This window comes from Engystomops pustulosus, chromosome 7 (assembly GCF_040894005.1).
Source record: "Engystomops pustulosus chromosome 7, aEngPut4.maternal, whole genome shotgun sequence".
NCBI classification, from domain to species: domain Eukaryota; kingdom Metazoa; phylum Chordata; class Amphibia; order Anura; family Leptodactylidae; genus Engystomops; species Engystomops pustulosus.
This window is the reverse complement of record NC_092417.1, coordinates 94,184,559-94,192,829: the sequence shown is the minus strand read 5'-3', so window position 1 is coordinate 94,192,829 and position 8,271 is coordinate 94,184,559.

Genomic DNA, 8,271 nt, shown 5'->3' with positions numbered 1-8,271 from the left:
AAACTAGGAGGCTAGTTTGCATCCCACGGAACTCTACGCATGTCACAGTTGGGTCCTTTGGAAACTGGGACCATGACTTCTTGAAGGGCCTTATTCTACTGGCAGCTGTGACTGTCTCACTGCTCGTTCAACCTTTGGAGCTCCTCAAGTGAGCAGCAGGAGAGGCTTTGCACTAGACCGCTCATCTCCGGGTTCATGGATAACCCATGAGGGGGTATTGGCCCTTGCCCAGGGTCGGACTGGGGTCCTAGGGCCCACCAGAGAAATTGATACTAGGGCCCACCATACCGCTACCTAGAAATATTCCAGAGTACACAGTTGCTGCATTGTGCTTGGCACTAACTTATCAATAAGAATAACTAACTATAACCTTCACCTTCTCCGTATGTTCTCTGCAGCACATAAGAAGACTAAACACTGAAATTATAGAAATAGTATAGCTAGTTAGTCAGTAATTACAGTTATCAGACTCAGAAGTGGGATTCAGTACCTCACATGTCACACACCTTCTCCTACGGTATTGGTACTGAATTGCAGGACGACTTCTCCCTTTTTTTTCTTATTACTTAAGAATTTTCCACCAGATATCTTCATCTCTCTGTGGCACATCTCCACACTGTGCAACTAAAAATATCACCTGTCACTACAGCATAATGTCACCTGGATAACAATGTCCCACTCACAACTGATCACACTGTGCCCCCCACAAATATCAAATATACCCCCATAACAAAAACCATACTGTGCCATTTCCATAAATAAAATACTACATTGCGCTCCTTAGTATATTACAATACACACCCCTGAGTAAATCATATGATACACCTTATGAATTAAATTGGACATCATTCATAATTACAATATATAATTTCCAATTAATCACTTCATCTATACAGTCTTATAGTGCTCCTGCTTATTAAGTATGCTTTATACAATGCTCTACTTAAATATTCTTATATTTACTGCTCCTCTAATCATATATTATATATAAAAGTCCTAATAAATACTATTCAGTATAAATGGGCACAGCATAATACTACTACTCCGATCCTGTATATATATATGGGCACAGCACAGGACTACTACTCCGATCCTGTATATATGGGCACAGCACAGGACTACTACTCCTATCCTGTATATATGGGTGGAGTACTACTACTCCTATCCTGTATATATGGACATAGCACAATACTACTACTCCTATCCTGTATATATGGGAACAGCACAGTATTACTACTCCTATCCTGTATATATGGACACAGCACAGTACTACTACTACTTTCCTGTATATATGGGCACAGCACAGTACTACTACTTCTATCCTGTATATATGAGCACAGCACAGTACAACTGCTCCTATCCTGTATATATGGGCACAGCACAGGACTACTACTCCTATCCTGTATATATGGACACAGCACAGTACTACTACTCCTATCCTGTATATATGGCTACAGCACAGTACTACTACTCCTAACCTGTATATATGGGCACAGCACAGTACTACTACTCCTATCCTGTATATGTGGTGTGGGAAATTTGGCCCAGTAGTGTCTGAGGTAGCTGGGTTTTGTGATGCAGTTCAAGACAGTGACAACAAGGTATAGTCCAAAACAGGTCTCGCCTGCATTTATTTCGACAGCAGGAACAAAATAATACAGCCTTTACATTCAGGCTTCAAAACAAACAATTTCCTACCCGCCTGGGTGCTAACTAAACAGAGTTCCCCTAACTCACCACTAAAACATAAAAGATGTCGCTGCTCCAGGCACAGAAGTCAGGGCTGTTTGTGCTCTCCAGCCTCCTTCCAGAGAGACAACGCTCTCAGCTCTGCTCAGCAGCTTTGTGCAGACTGATTAGGCTGCTACCTCCACCAGTGTCCAAGGTGCTGGACAACACAACCTCAGCACTAAGGCCTTGCATAGTAGGAAAACCCAGGGGAAATATACCGCCCATCCACAGTTAACCCCTTCAGTGTCTCACATACCCTCCCCCTCTGTTTTTTTTAAACTCGTTTATTGAATAATAAAAACAAGTAGTCATACATAGACAGTTTTCTCAGTACAGTATCATCATCATTGGAGGCACCGAGTTGGTGTGTAATGCTATAATAGTACAAGAGGGCACTGAAATGTGCAAATTCAATAAACACAACCATACAAAATAAAGAACAATCAAATACAAGTATTGGCATACACTCATCTGTCAAATTGTACATAAAACATATGATATCGCGGGCAGTCAGATCAAAGGAGGATACGCCGGCAAACAGTATGCAGGAATGTATACATAGCATTAGTTCAATATATACGATGCTAACACCCTCATCAAGGGCAAGCAAGGACATCAAGCAAGGAGGACATAGCAGAGGCGGAATACATTGTGAGGGGCACCATTTCCTCCCCCCCCTTAGTGAATTTCTCAGGGCGTTTCCTATGCAGGAATACTATCTTCTCATATGGAATTATGTTATTAACTAGGGCTTTCCATTGAGAGAATCTGGGTGGACGAGGATCCATCCAGCGGAGCGCCACTGCCTTTCGGGCCATAAACAATGCCTCTCGAAGGAAGATTCTAGTGTGATGGGGCCATTGCTCCTCGTCCAGGAGCCCAAATAAACATATAGACGGGGAGAGGTCAATCGGGGTCTCGACTACATCTGCTAAGGTGTCAATTACCTCCTACCAAAAGGTCTGCAGAAATGGGCATGCCCAAATCATGTGCCAAAAGGTGGCAGGTGAGTGATTACACCTATGGCAACTGAGGACAGGAATGTGGCCCATCTTGTGCAATCGTATCGGAGTAAGGTAGCATTGGTGAATTATATAGAGTTGAATAAGTTTGTTATTAATGGAAGGGGAAACAAAGCGGTGCGACTCGAGTAGATCCGCAAAGTCCTCCTCACTTAAGGTGGGAATCAGCATCTTCCAATCTGTGAGTGCCTTGTTCTGGTTGGCTTCGGCTTTAGCTTGAATAAGAAATGAGTAAAATGTAGAAATCAAAACTGCTGATCCCTGGGACCTTACTACCCCTATCAAAGGGCAGGATGAAAAAATGTGGTTGGAGGCTGCTGGGAATTGGGTCTGAAAGGCATGTCTAAGCTGGAGATAACGGTATAGGTCATGTTTGTGTAGTTGGTATTTTGTGGAAAATTGTTCAAATGACATAAAAACATTGTCCTGCATAACGTCAGATATCTTATGAACCTCGCGATAGCACCAAAATACCGAACCTATCTCTTGAGAAAAGTGGGATAGACTAGGGTTTTCCAATAGAGGTGTTTCCAGGGGGATATCCTTGTAGTTGGTAAGACGTCTACCCTCCCGCCATGCGAGTCTGGCCACTCTATGTATCGGTAAGAGCTTTTTACCTGTCCAGCATGGGGTGTGTAGGAGGTGCCAAAGCTGTTCTAATTCTAGGTATGCCGCTAGGTGTGAATCTGGTGAGCTAAGAGTCACATCTCCCACCCATGGTCCTAAATGTTTCAATTGCCCCGCCAGAAAATATAAGTAAATGTCTGGCAAAGCCATCCCTGCCATGGGTTTTGGACGCTGTAGGCTAGCCATTCTTAGTTTGGACCGACCTGCCCCCCAGATGAAGGGGATGAACATGGAATCCATGTCTTTGAAAAAGGCTTTAGGGATAAGGACAAAGACATTAGTGGTCATGTATAAGCACTTAGGCTGCACTACCATCTTAATGAGGTTTATACGCCCTGCCACTGAGAGAGGGAGTTTGGACCAAATTTCAAATTTGGATTTGAAATGAGCGACCAGAGGCCAAATGTTCTTGGCTAGCATCTCTGTTGGGGACCTAGATATGTGAATCCCCAAATATTTAAAGGTAGATACCTTCTCTAGTGCCTGACTAGCAGCTGAAAGGCCCATAATCGATCTGTCTTGTAGGTACATGACACATGATTTAGTCCAATTTATGGTCAAGCCAGAGTAGCTCCCAAATTCGTTGATAAGATCCACTGCCCTGTTGAGGGACTGTTTGGGATCAGACAAAAAGAGGAGGAGGTCCTCTGCATACCACTGCCAACGCAAAAAGCAGCGGTGACAATGGGCACCCTTGGAGTGTGCCCCTTGCTAGTTGGAATTGTTCGGAACAGGTCCCGTTCAGCGATATACAGGCTTTGGGGGCTTTGTACAAGATGGAGACCCATTTCTGAAAAACTGGGCCGAAGCCCATTGCCCGGAGGACCCCTTGAGGGATGGCCATTCAATGGAATCAAAGGCCTTGGCCGCATCCAACGAGGCCAAGGCCCAATCCTCTCCTACCTCAACACCTATCTGTAGCATGGCCTGCACTCTTCGGAGATTATCTGTGGTGCAGCGTCCGGGAATAAATCCGGTCTGATTCCCATGAACTACCGATGCCACCACCCGATTCAACCGGTTAGCTAGAACTTTGGTGAGAATCCGCAGTCCATGGGGTCCTTATCTGGCTTGAGCAATATGACTATGACCGCTTCGTAAAAGGATGGGGGTAGGCAGCCCACCTTAAATGAGTCATTAAGTACCTGAAGCAGGGCAGGAAGTAGTGAGTCCTGATATTTTATTACTGCCTCTAGAGGAAGGCCATCAGGCCCGGAGGCCTTCCTTTTAGACATGCTGGAAAGGGCTTCCTGTAGCTCCTCTAAACTTATCGGGGCATCTAGTGAATCTCTCTGTTCAGCTTCCAATGTCTTGCAGGAAATATTAGCTAAATAATCATCTATTTGATGTGAGGTCCTATTGACCTTGGAACTATATAAATCTTTATAGAATGTCGAGAATGCTGAGAGAATGTCTCTGGTTGTATTTACCACCATACCTGATTCATTCATTATTTTAAGAATAGCTGGGGAGGCAGTGTTGCGATGGATTAAGTGTGCTATGAGGCTACTGGATTGGTTACCCAATTCGAAATATTTTTGTTGGGTGAAGAATAGGCGCCTCTTGCTTTTCTCATAAAGACAGTTTACACAGTCCCTCCCCTGTTGGAGCCATGCCCGCCTATTTTCTTCAGTGGGGGAAGCTACAAATGCTGCCTTCAAATTGCTACAGCTCTGCGCCAGCCCCTCCTCCTCCCTGGCCGCTGAGCGTTTAATGTGCGAGATGGCAGATTGTAGGCAACCTCTTAAATATGACTTGAGTGCTTCCCAATAATAACTGTAAGCATTGTTAGGACTATTACACAAAATATAATCATCTAGTAGCGCAGGAGTGCGATTCTGGTCGCCTATCAAACTTAACCAAAACTGATGTATTTTGCGCTTGGCACCCCCTATTGGTTGGTCTGGAATTTGGAATGTTGCAAGTATTCGGGAGTGATCTGAGGGTCCACGGGGGAGATGATTCACTGATATTAGTGCCAGACATGCCTTATCGTTTCCACAGATATAGTCTATATGAGACAAAGCTTCCCTTCCCGGGGTGTAACATGTGAATTCTTTGGTCCCTGGGTGACTAGTACGCCAAAGGTCTGACCATCCCATCTCACTAAGAAACCTGGCCAGGAGCGAGGGGCGATGACTCTGTGGGGTAGGGTTTGGACCATGGAATCTGTCTACAGATGGATCTAGTGTGGTATTCCAGTCTCCCATACAAATGGTCGTGGATCCAGGGTAGTTAGATGCAAATCGAGCACCCTCATATAGAAGCTTTAAGCCTGAAGAGGGGGGGATATATAAACACAGAATGACATATGACACATAGTTTATCCAGGCTTGGGTAAACACATATCTCCCTTCCGGGTCCACTAATACAGAGCCCAACTCCCACCTAACCATTCTGTGAACCAGCAAAGACACCCCTCTAGAATGCGTTGAGAGCATCGCATGTGCTGACCACTGGACCCAGGGGCGGTCCATTCTGGCAGATTGGCCGGTGGCTATATGAGTTTCCAGCAGGCATATTAAATGAGGGTTCTGAGCCCTTATGGAAGAAAATATTATATTGCGTTTGCGGGTGTCTCTCATACCTCTGACATTCTACGTTAAAACAGACAAAGACATTTGAGTGTTACCAATTAACTAATTAACTAACCACAAAATAAAACAAAACAGATGAAATGCTAGCTATATATTATACACTAGATCTGTCCAGTACACACCGGGGGCTGTCCAGATCTGTGGGCCGTGTTCACCTCGGCGCACCCGCCGTGCCACCCGTAACCTCGGGGGCAGTGGCGAGAGCCCCGTGGGGGGGGGGGGGGATTCAAAGGAAAGTAAAGAAACGGGGGAGGTCTGTGTAGGTTTGGTGGAAAACTACAGACCTATGCGCCGAACACCCAGCGCTCGGATAACGACAAAATATTGATGGCATAGACTAATCCGTACGCCTCTATGGCCTGCTAGTAACATATATATAATGGCAGAAGACATTCTGCTAAACAGAATAGGGGCCTAGGCCCAAAATGTAAAATCACAAATGTTGGGTACTTATCACACCAGTCCCTTTCGAGAACTGAGTCCCAGGTGCAGACGGAGGCTTCAGCGTCGAGGAGGCCTTCTCCTGGCGTTAAGCCAGTCATCCGCTTCTTGTGGCGTTTCAAAGAAAATGGTGCGGTCTTCATGCACCACACGTAGCCGTGCTGGAAATAGCATGGAGTATGCCACTTGCTGTTCCCGCAGCCTTTTCTTGACTCCTAGGAAAGATGCTCTGGTCTTCTGCAGCGCTGCAGAGAAATCTGGAAACAGGGAAATGTCTACACTTTGATATGAGATGGACCCCATGCGTCTTGAGGCCTGCAAGATGGCGTTGCGATCTTTACTGCACATCAGGCGAACCAAGAATGGCCGAGGTCTTGCACCCGGAGGCGGTGGTTTAGCGGGAACGCGATGGGCTCGCTCGACCGCATAGGCTGGAGACAGTGCTGCAGTAGGTATGACATCTTTGAACCACTTTTCAATGAAGGCGACCGGGTCGTTCTCCTCTGCCCTTTCAGGGAGGCCCAATATGCGCACATTGTTGCGCCTGAGGCGGTTCTCCAGGTCTTCCACCTGCGATATGCGGGTCTCGGTTTCCTTGACCCGATCTCTGAGTCTCTGCAGGTCCTGTCGAATTAGGCCTACGTCCACTCTTACCTCGTCTATCTTAGAGGTGAGGGACGTGGTGGAGGTCTGTATGGCCGTCAGTAGTTGGTTGGAAACCTCCTTGAGAGTCAGGTCGGCGTCTTCTAGATCAGATTCGAGGTCCGGATCCTGTTCACAAGGTGTGGGAGGAATGGCGGGAATCGCTGGTTCTGAGGGGCCGGTGCCATCTTGTGAGCCATGCCATGCATACTCCCGGAGTTTTGCAGCGACTCCGGAGGCTCTAGTTTTGCTCATTCTCCGCTGGTAATGGCCGGAGCCACGTTTAACCTTGCTGCCTGGTATCTTGACAGCAGGATATCTGCAGGATTAAGTAAGTAACACTGGGTAAGTGCGGAGCTGCTCTTACAAGCGACTGCTCTCGTCGGCCGCTTAGCCACGCCCCCCTCCCCCTCTGTTTGACCCTGTGGGGGCGAACAGCTTTGGCCATCAGACAGTGGGTACGAGACAGGGCATCGGCATTCCCATGTAGTTTCCCTGCTCTGTGTTCTACTGTGAACTTAAAATTCTGTAACATAAGGAACCACCTTGTTACCCTGGCATTCCTCTCTTTAGCCTGATTCATCCAGGTGAGGGGAGAGTGATCAGTTACCAGCGTAAACTGTCGCCCTATCAAGTAATATCTCAGGGATTCTAGGGTCCATTTGATCGCCAAGCACTCCCTCTCAACTATACTATAGTTCTTCTCAGGGGGTGTGAGCTTGCAGCTCAGGAATGTCACGGGATGTTCCTCACCCTCCACTACTTGGGACAGGATAGCCCCTAAGCCCACGTCAGAAGCGTCAGTCTGCACAATAAAGGTCTTGGTGAAGTTAGGGGTGATCAGTACCTGTCCCTTGCACAAAACCGTCTTAAGTCGCTGAGACGCCCCCTCAGCCTCTTCCCTCCACTTTACCATTACCGACCCATTACCCTTGGTCAGGTCAGTCAGGGGTGCCGCTATTGTCGCAAAATCGGGAATAAATCGGCGATAATAGCTCACTATGCCTAGGACAGCCCTCACTTGCTTCTTGCTCACAGGTCGTGGCCACTGCTGTATCGCCTCCACTTTGTTTACTTGGGGTTTGATGACACCTCGCCCCAATACGGTACCCCAGGTAACGGGCCTCTTCCAGGCCAAGGGCACATTTTTGGGGGTTTTCCGTCAACCCTGCTGCACTGAGGGAGTCTATCACTGCTTTTACCTTGGCCAG